We start from the raw sequence: 17,425 nt of genomic DNA on the forward strand, positions 1-17,425 counted from the left end.
GAAGACAAAAAAAAAAAATATTTCACTTGCAAAAATTCACTGTGTATGTGGTTTTTCCATCCACCAGCTTTTGGGAGGCATTAAACATAGTGGAACATTAAGATAACCAGAGACCAGGAGTTGAAATCAAGGTTAATAGGTCTTGGAAACAGGGATGAAGGTCAGAGGCTTTATCCAGCCAAGTCTATGAAGTGCAAATTTGAGAACAGGTTGGGGTGGAGAATTTGTTTCCATTCTCTATACAGCAAAGTGACAGTTTCCTGGATGTCACACTTGGCATGGAACTGGGCCAAAGGAGAGGGAGGTTTCTCCAATCCCCTGAGACCTAATTCAATTCCACTAGCTGTTGGGATTCCACTTACCCTCAAGCAAGTTGCGTCTCTACAATATTGCAATGGCCTATTCTGCAGTGTAATGAGACCTTAGCAACGGGTTCTCCTGCCACCCAGTTAGGGAACTACTGGATTCTATCTATTCCTCACGTTTCTCTGATTGACATCCCATAACTAGGCTCTGAAAACATACCTGCAAGGTTCATGTGTGATTTCCAGAGCTCGTGCTCTGGGCACACATGACCACAGCCATGCAAAGCACAGCTAAGCACTGAGACCCACATCTAGACCAGCTATTTCAAACCTCAGTTCTTTCACACCAGGTTTGCGACCTGAACATGTTACTTAACTTCCTTTGCTTTAGACTTTTCATCTTTAAAATGGGGAGTCAAATGTAACTTCACCTTGGAAGGTTGTGGAAAGGATAATATGGGTTTATATATAGAACTCCTACTATGACTTTCTTCGTCCCCATCAAGGATGACCAGGCATATTGTGTCAGGGCTACTGGGGAGACCCTTATGGCCACTTAAAACCCTCCTCAGCACCTGGGAGACAACTCTTTAGTCTCTATAGTCTAATTCTAGTCTGTGCTGCTGCAGAGAGGCAAGGTTACTAGATAAGCAATCATCTCACTGTCTTGGTGACAGCAAATCCTGTCTAGGCTTGATAGGAAGAGGGAAGAAAATGGGAAGGTACTGAGTGCTGTGAAACAAGCAGAGAGGAAACAGAAGAGGAAGAAGAGGCGGGGCCAAAACGGGCTCACCTAGAGAGCGCAGAAAGCCTCCCTGACCCTACGGATTTGCTTCTCTGGTCCCGCTGGTGATGCTCCTCGGCAGTCTGTCGTGGGAAACTCCAGATCTACTCCTGCCTCATGCTGCTCTCCTCCCCGCCCACCCCCTAGAGGCACCTCAGAGCTTGGGAAAGGAGGAGGCAGGATGAGATGGGATTTCACATGATCATGTGGCCGCCATCCATGTCACCGAGCCCTGCTGGTGAGTCCTAGATGCTCAGAAATAAGCACTAAAATAGCGCTCAGACTGACACCTGAGCTGAATCCTCACTGCAGTGCTCATTGCAGAGGCACAGAGGAGGAAACCTTTCAGCCAGAAGCTTCTAAAAGAGGGGGCTCCTCCTCTCGTGGAAAAAAGGATGTCCCCTCCTCCCATGACAGTATTTGATTTCTTCTTCTCTGCAGCTCCTAGGCATTGAGCTGCACAAACATAAACATATTATAAAATGTTCAGTATGTAAGTTATAATATATTATTATAATACGATGTAAGTCAATTGCATATTTTACTGACTGGGAACTGGCACTTTCTCTGAAACGGTTCAGAGGTCCAAGTGGGCAGACACTGGGCCCCCATAGATGATACCCTGTGTCGCACCCCTTCTTCTCTTCTAGCTCTTGTTTCTCTTCTCCTCCTTAAAAATAAAAAAAAAATTTTTTTTTTTTATAAAAGATCCCAGTTGTGCAAGGAACTTAACTTACAAATTAATTCATGCTCACTGGGGGGGGGGGGGAATGAAGAAAGAATTTGTGAAGTAAAAAGCAAGTCATTCCATAATAGCCCAACCCAACAAGGCCCCTCCTCAGGGGAGTCTTGTTAAACAGCCCTGTGGATATCCTTCCAGAAGCTTTGCTGTGCACACATAAGCACAGGAGAATACACACAGAAACATTCTTTGACAAAATTAATTTACATTATACTTATTTGTCTGCAACTTGTTGTTCTGCTCCAAATGGATCATGGGTGTATTAGTTTCCTAGGGTTACCATAGCAAAGTACCAAAAGCTGGGTGGCTTAAACAATAGAAATGTATTCTCTCACAGTTCTGGAGGCTAGGAGTCAGGAATTAAGGTGTCAGCAGGGCTGTGCTCTCTCTGACAGATCTAGGGGAGAATCCTCTCTTGCCTTTTCTAGCTTCTGGTGTTTACCAGCAATCCTGGCATTTCCTGGCTTGTACGCATATCACTCCAGAAATGTGGCCATCTTCTTTCTGTGTGTCTTCCCTCTGTGCGTGTCTATCTCTTTGTTTAAATTTCCACTTTTAATAGGGATACAGTTAAGTCCTACTGGATATAGTCAAACTGGATTAGTGCCTACCCTAATTTGATTGCCTTTGTAAAGATCCTTATTTCCAAGTAAGGCCCCATTCTGAGGTACTGGGGTTTAAAACTTCATCACACCTTTTTGGGGGGATGCCATTCAACTGATAACAATGGGCATCCTTCTAAATCTACTTAAGTTTCTTAACAGCTACCTAATATCCCATAGTTTTGTTCTGCTATAATTTACTATTTTCCAAATGATGAACATTCAGTCTTCTTCAATTTGCTGATATGTCAACCAGTACTGTAATGAAAATTCTTATACCATAGCCCACATATTCTTGCACAGTTACTTTTACATTTTTTAGGTTGGTGCTATGTTTTGAATGTTGGCATTTCTTCAAAATTTATGTTAGAACCAAATACCCATATTAAGAAGTGAGGCCTTTGGGAAAGGAATTAAGTCATAAAGGCCCTGCCTTTATGAATGGGCTTAGTGCTCTTACAAAAGAAGTTGAAAGAAGTGCCCTAGTTCCTATGCCCTTCTGTCATGAGAGGACACAAGGTTTGTCCCCTCTACCATGTAGGGACACAGTGTTCATCCCTTCTGCCATGTGAAGACACAGAAACAAAGTGCCTTCTGTGAAGCAGAGAGCAAACCCTTACCAGATGCTGAATCTGCCAGAGCCTTGATCTTGGACTTCTCAGCCTCCAGAACTGTGAGCAATAAATTTCTGTTGTTCATAATTACCCAGTGTAATTATATATATATATATATATATATAAAACATATATATAAAAATATGTTGATATATTATATATGCACAAAGTATACATATGAGAACTGTGAGCAATAAATTTCTGTTGTTCATAATTACCCAGTGTAATTATATATATATATAAAAAACATATATATAAAAATATGTTGATATATTATATATGCACAAAGTATACATATGAAAAAAAAAATATATATATATATACTTTGCCCATTATTCCATGGGGTTGTTTATTCATCCAGCAAATATTTATAGTACATCAGTCAGTGTGCTAGGTTTCTTGTATTATATTTTTTCTCATTGGTTTGTAAATTTTTAGAAGGTATCTTTATATTAGGGAAATTAGTCCATGGTGTGTAATCTACTTATTTTCTTAGGTTTTCATTTTTTGTTTTGTTTGTGCTATCTTTTGCCCAATGGAAATTATAAAAATTAAATTTAATTACTTCTGTCTATTTTTTTCATTTATGCTGAATCTCTGTTTAAAAGGCTTTTCACAGTCCAAGATCATAAGAAGTATTCTGATATTTTCTTCTAGTACTTTTATAACCTTGCAAAAATGTTTTGCATTCAAATTTTTAATCCATATAGAATTTCTATGTGTTTGATATAAATTTATCTTTTTTCCAAAATGGTCTGCTGACATTTAAATACCACTTATCAAAATTATTCTGTCCTTTCTCATACAAATTAGCAATAGAGATATCAACTAACATTTTATTACATACTTTCTATCTTAGCCTGCATTCTCTGAAAGTAGAACCTGAGACAAAATCTTGAGTACATTTGGAAATGTGAGCCCTAAAAGAGGAATTCATAAGTGGGGAGTGAGACCTGGCAGGAGGGAGAGTTAATATACAAATGTGCTTTCAAGTCAGCCACCCAGATGGCAACTGTTGTGTAATTTCCCTGGATCTCCCAAGAAGCTTCACTAAATATTCTGGGAATATTACTAAATATACTGGGAAAGTAAGGGAGAAGTATTTATCTCTTGACTCCCACTCCTCAGTAGTCAAGGATGGCCCCACAGACATTAACTCCCGTACAATTCTAGGTTGGGCATGTATGAATGCAGAACACATTCTCACCTGCATTCCCCATGATGTCCCACAGCAGAAAATAAGAGGTAAGTGGTGGGGGCCAAACTAAGTGCTGTCTGATTGCACCTGCATGAAACTGGTCAAAGCTTGCTGCATTGAAATGGTTGTTGCAGAAAGCTCTTGAACAGCACTGTCAAACAGCACTTTCAGCAATGACAGAAATGGTCTATACCTGAGCTGTCCAATGTGGTGACTAGTAAAACTGAGGAACTGAATTTTTAATTTTTTGGTTAATTTTAGTTAATTTAAATTTAATTGTACATAGTGACATATAACCAGTGGCCACCTATGGGACAGCATGTGTCCATAATAAGAGATAAATGAAGAGGATTCTGAAGTAGTATATACATATAGTTCCAATACATCTTCTATGACATACCTAGTACCATAAGAATGTAGTATTTTATATAATGTACTAATATCCTTACATGTATAATCTTATTTAATCCTCACAACAGCCCTATATTATAGACATTATTATTCATGTTTTATAAATCAGGTAACTAAACCTTAGAAAATCTAGATAACTTTCCTATAGTTGCACAGCTAATAATTGCCTGGGGCCAAAATTCAAAACTAAGCAGTGTAATTCTAGAGGCTATACATCTAATTGTCATGCTATGAGGTCCCCTTTGTTACTAAATTCCCATATGTACCTGGATCTATATCTGGATTTTTTTGTGTGCCTATCTCTGTGCCAGTACCACACAGTTTAAATACTGCAGCTCTGAAGTATGTTTTGATTCCTGGTAGTTTTTTCAGCACTTTATTCTGCAATGCTTTAAAATATTTTGACCATTAACTATCTTCCCTATGTAGATAAGAAATAATTAAGAAAGACAGAGGCCAGTTAAAATCCTTTGGGCTTGAAGAGATAGAAAACTCAACTAAAAAAAATGGTGTTTATTATTCCAAATAATAATGAGTCTACAGGCAGGCATTTCTAGAATTAGTTAATACAGCTGCTTAGAGACAAGCTTCCACATTTGTTTCCTTTTTCACTTTTCCAGAATTTTGGCATTTGCCCTAAGGTTTGTCTGTTCATGATCCAAGATGACTGAAGCACTTCCAACATCATCTCACACAGCAAAGACCAGAAGATGTGGATTTGTGTAGCGACTTCCACTGTCAGCTATAATAACAAAGGAAATCGTGATTTGATTTAGAGACTATGTAGATTTAATATTCAATAGAACTAAAAACATTCAAGTTTGCTTTCTATTTAAATATAAACTTTTAGTTGAAACCGAAATAGGGGTTGGCTCAGAGAGTCAAAGTAGTTCAGCATAAGATCTTGAGTCTTCTATGGAGAAAAGGAATTCATGTCTGAGCTGAAAAGACTCACTGTAGCTATTTTTTGGTAGAATTCAATTTTTGCCACATCTTCTTAAAGTTAAGAGAAGTTAATTTTCAACCCACTAAGCAGCATCTCTCAATATAGACTTAAACCATAGCCTCCTAACATTCCAGATCCAGGAAAACCTGGAAAATCATGTCCAGATTCTTCACATTACAAATGAGGAAACCCAAGCCCAGTTAGAGTCAGAGAGGGGATTAGAATCCTGGTTCTGTCACTGCTTGGCCAGTCTCTGTTTCCCCTGGACAGTTTCCCCAAATGGGAAAAAAACCCCAAAACACCCAGTATCCACCATCCAGTGATAATCACTGTTTTCATAATGGCTTATGTCTTTACATATACTTTTGCAGTGCATAATTTTATGTCTTTTAAAAGTTACCATATTTTATTTTCTGCAGCCTTTCTAAAAAAAATAAAGATAGGTGAAGATCATTTTCCAATATCAATAAATAGTATGTCATTTGATTTTTAAAGAGTGCAAAGTATACCACATAGATAAACCACAATTAACCTAATCAACCCTCTACCGTTCAATGTGTAGGTTTGTTACTAATATTTTATACACACATATTTATGCATTTCCAAAGATAAAAATATTGAGTTAAAAGATATGCACCTTCTTAAGGTCATTAGCACATTTTGCCCAATTGCCCTCCAGAAAGCTTATCCCAGTTTACATAGCCTGTAGCTAGCTGTGTGTGAGGTTCCCTGTTTTCCTACCGCCTTGCCCACTCAAGGTATTATCATGCATGGTAATTTCAGCCCAGGGCAGCTTTTGCAAAAGCCAAGTTTACCTTTGTGACTGTGATTTTATTTGTCCCCCTTTGCAGCTCCGTGAATTCTTGTCTTGGCCAAGGCCACATGAGGGGTTTTCTGGCCTCACTAGGCTGCATTGACATTGATTCAGCAGACAGTTTTGCCAAAAGGACAAAGCTAACGAACGTGTCCACTTGAGAGACCTGTTAGCAGTGGACCGTGAAGAGGGTTTGAGGGGGAAACAGCAGCTTCTCCAGAAGGGCCTCTGACATTCTGGAGAGAGGGAGCTCTTCTTTAATTGCTTTCGCCTTCCTCTCCTGCCAGTTATCCCCCCTGGCCTCAGACTTCCCTAGGTAGGGGCTCATTTGCATCTTATTTTGCACTTCTTGCTAGTGGACATACAAAGGTGAATCTAGGACCAAATTTAACAAATTGGCAGGAGAAACTATTCCGGACTGTTCTGGATAAGTTTGGTATAGGAAGGTATTTCACTGCAAACAACAGGATGTTTGATTTCTTTCCAGGCAAGCTTTAATAACCCAACCCAGTCATAATGAATTCTGGGGCAGAATTAATGTAAAAGAGTAATGGTGATTAGGTAATTATCAAGTACAGAGAGCATTTAACCTTCCCAGTGACAAAACTGCCTAAGAACACCTGATATCATATAGCCTCTCTGGAAATAATTAATGATTTAAAAATTATCCAATCTCTGCTATTAATCAAGAAATCAGGATCAAGGAGCAATGCCAATCAAGTAGAGTTTTTCCCTTCATTTAACATCTGCCAGTGCACTCCTCCTCTCTGTACTGTGTTGGCCTCTTTGATTTTTATTTCAGGCTAGACTTAAGCTGTGGCAAGTCTCTCAGAATGTCTCAAAAAGCTGAGACACATCACCCTCTAAAATTATCCACCCCAGATGAAATGCCAAGGAGTAACCTTTGGCCTCTGTCTTTTTTAATTGCAACTCAAGCCATTTTTAAGTCATGGGCTGTGACGGCCCCGTGCTCTGCTCCCCTTCACCCACCCTCCACTTCCCCAACTCTTCTTGCACTGTTTACTCTGGAGAGGGTGTGTGTGTGTGTGTGTGTGTGTGTGTGTATGATGTAGTATTATGTCCTGATAAAAAAAATAGATGTCTTCTCCCAGACATACAGTTTTAATTCCACAACAAAGGCTACCATATGTAGATAGGCCTTACCAACACATACATGCATGTATGCATGTGTGCACCCATAAATTCATACACACACATATAACACAGGGACTGGAAAAATCCATCCTGCCAAGTGACAAAGTGTGCTCTGCAGGAAGATACCAAGTAGAATAGCTGGAAGGAAAATTAAAGGTCATTGTCTCCAAACCCCCCACAGAAGATAACCCTGAGACACTGAGAAAGGAGATTCTTCCAGGGTCATACAATGAATTAGAAAGAGAAAATATTTAAAATACAGTCTCCTGACTCCTGATTCCAGAACTCTTTTCCCCAAATGCAATAGAGTGAGTCTAAGAGCAGAGGAGTCAGGTAGCAGTGCAGGGAATATAATTAGCAAAATATTTGCTTCTATGGATGCTGTTTCTTCCTCCTGGATAACCACCCAGCTTCTTTCTTTGACTGTCTGATTCCTTCAGGAAGCAGATCAAGAAGTACGTCCTCCAGGAGGTTTTCCCTGATCCACCCAAGGTTAAGTTAAGACCCCTTCTGCAAGCTCCCATAGCATTCTTTGCTGACGCGTAAACTAGTAGTTTGCACTTCGTGTAACCTGTGCTGGTTTTCTGGTCTTTTATTCCTCCCTAGATTCTTGGCTAAAGAGGATGCGTATCATTCACCGTTGCATCCTCAGCCCCTAGCCTACTGCACAGTGCTCAATCAGACATCATTAGATTATGCAAAATCTCATGGATCCAGGAAGCCATCACAAGGGCAAGGGGGCACATTTGCAGCAGAGCTCAAACTAGATAATTCATCAACAATCTGGGACAGGCAGAAAAGCAGGAGAGTGAAGGGAAATCACTACCGAAAGTGTTCCTGAAAGGCAAACACAGCACAAACTCAGACCATCTGACACCTTCATGAAGCAGAAATTCTTATCAGGGTGAAGTCTACTATGGGCCAAAGAAGGAAAGTGACTCCACTTGTGTAGAAAGGAGGAACCAGGATGCAGCAGGGAAACTGATAGCCTGATAGATTCTGATAGCCTAAAATGGATAGCAGCCGGATACCCATTGTGATCTGCAGCTTGTTTCTCTGAAGAGCACTATTGGGTGGGGCGGGGGGTGGGGGAGGGTATGTGAGAGATCTAAATTTCTGCCTGTTAAATCAACTGACCATCTGTTTCCTACAGACCCAGCCTAGGGATGCAGATGGGGACGGGAGTGGTGAAAGTCTATGAGATGCTTGGTTCCTAACCTGGTGCTGGGCTCCCAGAACACTCAAATGATGGCTTCGGCTTTTCCCATGTATAATTCTCTTCCTCATTAGGCTACACTTGAGTCATTAGTCCTGTGTCTTGAATGTCTTTTATTCTTTGCAAGCATTTGCAGTAGACTATAATGGTGCCAGTCACTGGACTGGTCACTTGGTTGTATAGATCAGTGTTTCCCAATCTTCTGTGATCATAAGAATCATCAAAGTATTCTAGGCAATCATTCTACATCTACTGATTTAAATTCTAGGGGAAGGACCTAAGGGTATTTTTCCAAGCACCCCAAGCAATTTATACTGTTAGACAAGTTTGGAAAACATTGGCAAAGATAAATATTAGCAACAGCAATAATATTAATAATAAAATTATATTAAATAAATAAAGACAAGGGCTCCTGCCTTCAAGGAATACACAGTCAGGTAAAAGAACATTCTTTAAAATAATCACTTCTGACTCAAGGGGCATGCACCTCACTTTCTAAGAAAACATATGTAAATAACTAAAATTCCATTTTGAGCTCCACGGTATTCATTTGTGTGATTTCTGTGCAAGCATTTTTTGTGGGACTTGACCTGGGAATTCCCAAATCCACGAGAGAGTTCCAGAGTAGCTGTTGAAAGTGTGGGCCCAACTGGAAAACCTTTTGCAGAACCGGGCTCAAGAAACAAAAATATAAACTTTTATATATGAAAAAGAGTTTCTTTGAGTTTTGAGAAACACTTGAAAGCAGTTTGGGGAATGAGTAAGAGTTAAAAATCAGCCACCCCAAGCGGAAGTTTATGATAAATGAAGCACTTTGTATACATTAGGGAGACAAAAGTATCACCCTGATTCAACTAGTAATGCAGAACTCGGAGTAGCTAGGCAAATAGTTCTCAGAAATTACTGGACAATCAAAATTTTACTTGGCTATAAAATGTGCATTGCCACTAAACTGGTTGCCCAATCTCCTCCCTGCCCTTTCTGAATCAGCATCTTCGCCTTCTTAGCCACCATTACCCTACACCTAGAGAACTCTCTCCCTCCACACCCGCTATGCTTGGATCCCTTTCTAATGTTCTCGCCCTACTCCAGGGAGCTTATCATCAGACCATGAGACGTTAATGCATGTACTGATGGTAGAGACACAATGAAGTTATTTCTACATGGTGCCAGGATAATCAAAACCTTTACCACTTTTCAGCTAGTACATTTTGGTGTTAAAAATTATTAAATGTTGGGGATTACATGGTTTGGGTTTTTTGTTTAAAATTCACTTGTTTTCGGGTCATGGAGAAGGGAACCAGACCCCTGTCCCACAGCCAGGCACACTGCATCAGCGCCTTGGTGCCTGCCCAGTGTCCCAGGGTGTGGAGCTGTGGACTGGACACCCCCTTCCATAGCCAGGCACACCTTGCCAGCACCTTGGAGCCTGCCCAGGGACCCAGGGTATGGAGAAGGGGACTGAACCCCCCTCCCACAACCAGGCACACCTCACCAGCACCAAGGAGCATGCCAAATTCATCTCCTACATGTGGGTGGCCCACTATAGCTACCAGAATAACCATGGCTGCCTCGAAGTTGGCTAGATGCCACAACCACCACGCAGATGGTCTGCCAGCCACTGGAGTGCATTGACACAAGAAGAGTCACCACCAGAGATAAAGAAAGGAGGAGGATGTCTTTCCACAGAGCCCGTTTCAGAGTGACAGAAGAAGCATCTGCTCTATGATTGTGTCGGGGGACCTGATCATGCGCCTCAGCATTGGACAGATCATTTGAGCAGCAAATCAACAGAGTAACCATTACTCTTTCAGAAGGAGAGAAGAAATCTAGGGTAATTAGAGGGGGGAGGAGGGAGGGAAAAGGGCTTGGGGAGGGATTGTACAAGGGGCATAAAGAATGATCACAATTTGTAACAATATACATGCTAGTAATATTGATTTGATCAACATATCTCATGTTGAGCCCCAAAAATATGTAAAATCAATTTTGATTCAATAAAAATTTTTAAAAAATAAAAAACAGCAGAGTCTGTTTTTTCAGTGAAGTGTTATGCAGAAGCCTAATACACAGTGTATACAAGTAGAGCTGCCCTGGAAAAATGAAGGGAAACCATCAGATTCCTGCTCCCTTCTGCCCTTGTTCCCTTCAGTGACCCCTTTCACTTGCACAGATGCTAAGACCCAGAAAAATGAACTTGTTTGAAAACCACGAGGTAGTCCTCCAAACACCTTGTTTTACAATTAAGAAGGAAACTGAGACCCAAAGAATGGAATTGCCCAGCTACATTCAGGCAATGACAGCAGAACTGGAAGCAGACGCAGATCCCCTGAATCTTAACCCATTGTCCTTGCCTCTATGCCAAGGATCCAGCTTTAGCCAAGGAGCAAATGTTCCTGCGTGGGTTCTCAGCACCCCAGGACAGGGGCCAGGTGGCAACAGGAGGAAGCAGATGTGCCTTAGGCTGGCCATCTAATGCATGCTGCACCTACTCACTGCTTTCTTTGTAGACACCCTGCGATTTTCTTGAGGTTCTGAGCTGGATTAAGGCCAAAAATGGTGAGTTATCCCTTTCTGAACCAGACAGATATCCTGAAAGAAGATAAAATGGAAAGTTGCAGTTTTTATCTCCAGTCCACCATTAGCTTCTGCCTGCTCCAGACCTGCCTGTCAAGGAGGCTAGTGCACATAGCTCTGTGCATTCCTTTCTTCACTCCTCTACCTCCTCCTCACTCATTGATCCAGTCCACATCTCCCCATTTGCATCTGTCACTCTTCCCCTCTCCATCAAATAGTCTCAGCTTCTGTCCAGATTCTTTGCCTGCCCTGGAGAGCCTCTCCTTTTATTATTGGCCAATAAGGTATTAATACATTAGTTGCCTCAAAGTGCACCTTTTAATGAGGGCCGTGGACACTCATTTAGTGGAATTTGATAGTGACAACACATTGACATTGGTAAGGTTAATGATCCAATGCTTTATTTCATTGAACAAGTTGAACAACACTTAGCACATTGATCCACGATGTCCTACAATTCATCTTTGCTATTACTTTAATAGTGCCATGGCATCAATGCCCTTTAAGTAATTGGCACCATGAAAAGATGGACTTGGCCTTGTCATGTCAGATTAGAGCTATGCTGCATCGTAGAAGACTTTCGTCTTTTTTTTTTTATTCTTTCTTCTTTTTTTTATATTTTATGTCCTTCTGACTGAATAGGGAAGCAAGGGCTTGTAGAGGCCAGGTGGGGTAGTCTGCCTCTCTAGTGAAGAGACAGAATAGGCTAGCAGAGACACAATGGTCAGCATTTTCTAAGCCCTGATTTTCTTCCCAGAACTTCTGGCCTGTGTGACCTTAGCCAGGCTTCTCAGCCGCCTTAGATCTCAGTGTTTTCTTCTAGAAACGGAGATAATTAATAAAATCTACTTGTCCCCACCAGCCTCAAGACATGATGCTCTGAGCCTGGCTGCAAAGAGATGATGGAAGAGAGAGAGAAGAGCAGGCTGGGATCCCACCTGAGCCCTGCCCACAGGGATGGTAGGCACTGGCTGGGGAAACTGTACCAGAGGCCAACTCTGCGGCGGCAGCTGGGATAGCTAGAAGCCAAGTTTAAGGTCCTGGAAAGCTCATGGGTCTGCCAGGAAAGGACAATGCGGCCCTGACCAGGTTAACAGAGCACCCTAGTAGAGAATAAAGGTAAAATCAAACCGGCAGTCATTACTCATGACTACGTCCTTGAGACACAGTTGTCCAACAGAGCTGAATTAAGGACAGGTCCCATGACCTGAAGGTCAGACATGAACAGGTGAAAATTTTGAAAGAGGGGTGGATCCTGTAGACAGGAGGATGGGCTGTGACTTGGGGATTACATGGAGCCTAGTGATTTCCCTGAGTAGAGACATCTCATCACGCTTTGGCAGGAGTGATTTTAATGGTAACCAGGCGATGGGCCCAGTTTAACTCACTCAATTAACATGTCAGTTCAAAATCCTGCCTTGGTTAGGACTGGCTAGGAATTTGGGAGAAGATGCAGAAAGAGGAGAACGCTGAGCGAAGGAGTGTGAGTGCTGTGGAGGCAGACGCACTGAACCTGCCTTTACCACTTGCTTGCAGTTGACTTTGATGACTAAACTAAACAGGTCACTAAACAGCTCTGAGTTTCAGTCCCCTCCTCTGCAAAAGGTGGAGTACAACTACCTCACAGGGGCATCGTACTACACGTGTGGGGTAGGGTGCAGCCTAGTTGTAGGGAGCATCAGACTTTTGTTTGAAAGGAATGAAATGAGGCAGAGGACAGAGACATGAACAATGTCTAACATCATTCATTTAACAGGTCTGCTATGTACCAGACACTAAACTTGGAGTTGAGAAAACAAAGATAGACCATATGGTATCCCTGCCCCCAAGTTGCTCACAATCTAACAGAGGAGACAGACTGTGTATTTTGATGTCAACTCTGAAATATTTAGTTCTCAAGAAAGGAAAAAAGTTACCAATCTGCAGGCAGAAAAGCTGCAGGGCCTCTCTCTTTCCCTCACTCCCCACAGCCCATTTCTTATTCTGCCTGTGACTGGATGGGCGAGTTTCACTCTGGAGGACATTATTAGGGAGCCACACTTGGCTGCAGAACTAAGCCCTGTTCTACAATAAATTTCACCAATAAAGTTTACATTTTTCTTTCCATCCGTTTGACAACTGTATCTTATTTCTCAATTGATTCTGAATTCAATAGGGGGGGAAAGGGGTGTTATTTATTGGTTTTTGCAAAATCCAACACAATACAGGTTATTGTGCAACAGAAGTATGTGGAAAGCATAGAGAGCAGCATGGAGGGGTTTGTTTTTTCTGGGGTGTGCGTTCATGCATGTGTGTGTGTGTGTGTGTGTGTGTGTGTGTGTGTGTGAGTCTGTAGAGTCACAGAAAGATTTACAGAAGTTGGGGGTGGGCTGCTAAAGGAAAGATGGCTTGGAAAAAGGAAAGAAGAGCATCCCAGACAAAAAGACAGCACGTACCAAGGCTTGAAGGTGAGAAAGAGCATAAGTAAAGAAATTTCAGAAAAGGTAAAATGTTGTGTAAATTTTCAATAGGGGTGTAATTATCATTTTGTCAACATTGTATCAAAGAACCCACATTCCCTAAGGTGGCATTTCTCAGATTTCTCCCTGTTGCAGTTACAATGCCCTAGTAAACCCAAAGAAATACCTCCACAAGACCTGGCCCTCTGCAAACTGGAATGACACTGAAGTACATTTGTGAGCATTGTTTCATCTCAGCAGCTCAGAATCTTGGGTTTGGGTTCCCCTGTGCCATTATCAGTACAACCTCTGTGGGGTTCCCATTTACTCAGGTGAGAAGGAACATTATCACATAATCTGTAGGTCTTTTTCCAGCCCTGACACTCCATGAAGCTCTCATTCTTTCACATCGTTTGTTTTTATTTTTTATTTGTCAATCAATTCTTTCCTGACCTTTCCAACTCTCCACAGAGTTCCCTGTTCTCAAGATCTGCATAGATTAATTATCAACGTTTCCAATAGAACTCTGTGGCACATGGAGCCTGTCCCTGCAAGGCATCCATTGGAACTTGTTCCATCAATTCTTTATCATCCACCCAGGAGAGTGGGCTCAATTTTGTAGAGAGAAAACGAACATTAAGCTAAGCCAGTGCTGGGTTTTGAAATCTAATTTAATTCTTTATCTTAAACATTTCCTTACCTAATAGTCATAGTGACAACTAGAACTGTCTCTAGGCATTGCACAAAGACCCTGGTGGTCAAAATTGAGAGGCAGTGCTTTCGGAGGTTCCAATGCCCTCTACCTAAGGTGAGTGAGTTGATGGTAAGTGCACATGCATGTCCTCAGAGAGAAGCTAAAGAATATGCCCCTCTCAGACACTATGCATTCAGCTAATGGAGTTCTTACTGTGTGTTTACTACACTCTTATTACTTAAATTCTCACTTCTTGATTCCTAATCCTATCCATTTTGAGCTGGATGATACCGGCTTTCCCCTCCATGTCCTCAGCTGTTTCTTGTAACACTGCCACAGCAGCCACCGGTGTCATTCCTCATCCCTGTCTCTCTGTTTTCACACCTGCCACTCGCCCACAGGAAATCACAAGTACAGCGTAGGCACCATGGGCCTGAAGGGAAGGCCTCGAGTCCTAGCTCCAGTTCTGCCACCTACTAGCTGTGTGACCCCAGGAGAGTGCGTGCCTCTCTGAGTGTCGTATCCTCGTCTGTGAAATGGGAATGGTTATGGCACATCCCCACCTACCCACCTGGATATTTTGAGGGAAAAATAAGAGAATGGCAGAGGAAGTGATCTGAAAACTATGAAGCACTGTAAAAAAGAGAAGGATTGTCATTATCATGATCATCATCTGTAAAACAAAAGATTTGGAAGGGAAAAGAGTATTAGCACAAACTGCTTATCCAGCAGAGAGAGAGCCAGCTGGGGGAGAGAAACAGTAACCACCTGGATTAGGCACAGGGGAAAGAACTGGAGGAGAAAGGCACAGTCCCTTTGCTGTTTGGGGGACAACTAAACTCATGTCCTTCAGGAGTGTGAGCCCAAAGATGGAGGCCCCACTGTGCTGTGAGAAGGGGCTCTATTGGGTCTCGTAGCAGGGCTGTTTGGTGAGGCCTGGGGCTAAGGTTTCCAAGTACACCTGCAAAAAGTACAGTCCTTCCATGCAGAGGGACAGTCAGGGAGATGGTCTGTTAACATATGTTAGGTACTTTCTCACTCTGCGTCAGCCACCATGCTAGGAGTCGTTCCCGAGGATGCTTTTAGCGATGCATCTAGAACGTTCCCGAGGGTGCTTTTAGCGATGCATCTAGAAATGATGGGAAAGTCTATGCTCCCCTCACAGCCCAAGCAGTCACGTCTATGCTAGGGGTCTTATCTGTGCCACTTCAATATCCCAATGTAACATCGGTATATTCCATAAGGAAAAAAAATGGTAACTTTTGGAAACATTCTAGAACATGAAACAATATGAAACCACTTATGTAAATTATGAAGCATGTCACGGCTCCATTTTTTGGTATAATAATGATGAAGATAGCAAGCATGTATATAACACTTAATACGTGCCAAGTACTACCCTAATCCCTTTAAATGAACAGAAACCAAAAGTGACGATAAATATGAGCACCATTGTCTAGAGAGGACTGCCACCCCTCTCTTCCTACTATCTAACCATTTCCGTGGTTCTATGCATCTGGATTTCCAATGAAAGGAAAAAAGCAAGAAAGAAAGTATGTCCAAGATGGGCAAAAATCGAGGTAGTACCCAGTAAAAGCACTGCCAGCAGCAGTGAGAATGAGCACATCCTATGAAACAGCAAGCAGGAGCACAGCAATGGTGCAGCGACAGGCTGGGAGGTGCGCCATGCCGTCTGTGGCCATGAGGGACAGAACCCACCGGCAACCACGGGAACAGGGATCTGGGATCACTTGTCAGCAAACATGCAGTTAGAAGCTCTGGGGGAAGGTGGAAAAGCTGTCAGTTTATGAGAAACCACAGGGCTTGCCTCTTTTCCACTCAGCTAGAGATTCTAGAGGATTGAATCTTGCCATGATCTTTTGAGTGGGAAGAGAATAATTAAATAACTGCTCTTTGCTTATCTGCAAGGATGCATGACTTACTAATAGGACTATCAGGGTCCTGTGGAAATACATTTTCTCTGGCACTGAAGGAAAATGCTCTACCTCCCAACAAGAGCAGCATGGTGTTCCAGAGACATTGAACCCAGCGCTTTCCCTTGGCCCCAGCTAAGAAGCCATGGTACCTGGAGATCTCCACTTTGGTAGAGAATTGGTGAACACAAGTCATTTTGATGCCTGCAAGTTGTGATTTTTTATTTTGCTCAAGATCAAGCCCTTCTTTCTGAGCTGGCAAACATTTTATTTGCTCTAAGATGAAATAGGAAGGAGAGGCAGCCTTCACCGACTCCCTGCAGTAGGCTGTGGTTTAAATCTGAAAAGATGTCCCTGTTCATTGTATATTTCAAGGAAACATCTCTCAGCCAAATACTGTGCCTCCCATATTTAAAACCACCTAAAGTGGTTTTTAATCCTTAAAACAACCCTGAGAAGGTAGATATCATCATCATCATCATTATTATTATTATCCTTATTTTACAACTGGTAAAATGAAGCTGTAAATGAGCAAGTGACATTTCCAGGGTCATCCATGATTAGGAAGCTCAGAGCAGAATCTCAGCCTGAGGGATCTTTAGAGCTCTCAGGCTCTGAAGACCATGATCTCCACACTCTGCCACACTGCGCTCACCTCTTAGCTATAAGTTTGGTAACTTCTTTGAAGGCCTGTTCTGCCTCATCTGATAACAGTGTGACCCCCTGATGGCAGTGGCTGGGTACAGAGTCATCTGAAGTCTGTAACTCACATCTCTAGGCTGCTCCTTTCACACTGGCACTCCAAGCCATCTGAGTGGTGCCCGTGGCTTCTAGTGCAGCTGCTCGGGACAAACAAGTACCCAAGAGCCTCAAAAAGGGGACAGAAATGGCACAAAACCTCCTGATGTTGGATATGGGGACTGTCCTTTCCTCACCTTCTCTACTCCTTCTAAATTACTCTTGATTATGCAGCATCTGCTTCCTTCTGAGATGTG

The sequence above is a fragment of the Galeopterus variegatus genome, unplaced genomic scaffold (genome assembly GCF_000696425.1).
Source record: "Galeopterus variegatus unplaced genomic scaffold, G_variegatus-3.0.2 Scaffold1479, whole genome shotgun sequence".
NCBI lineage: Eukaryota > Metazoa > Chordata > Mammalia > Dermoptera > Cynocephalidae > Galeopterus > Galeopterus variegatus.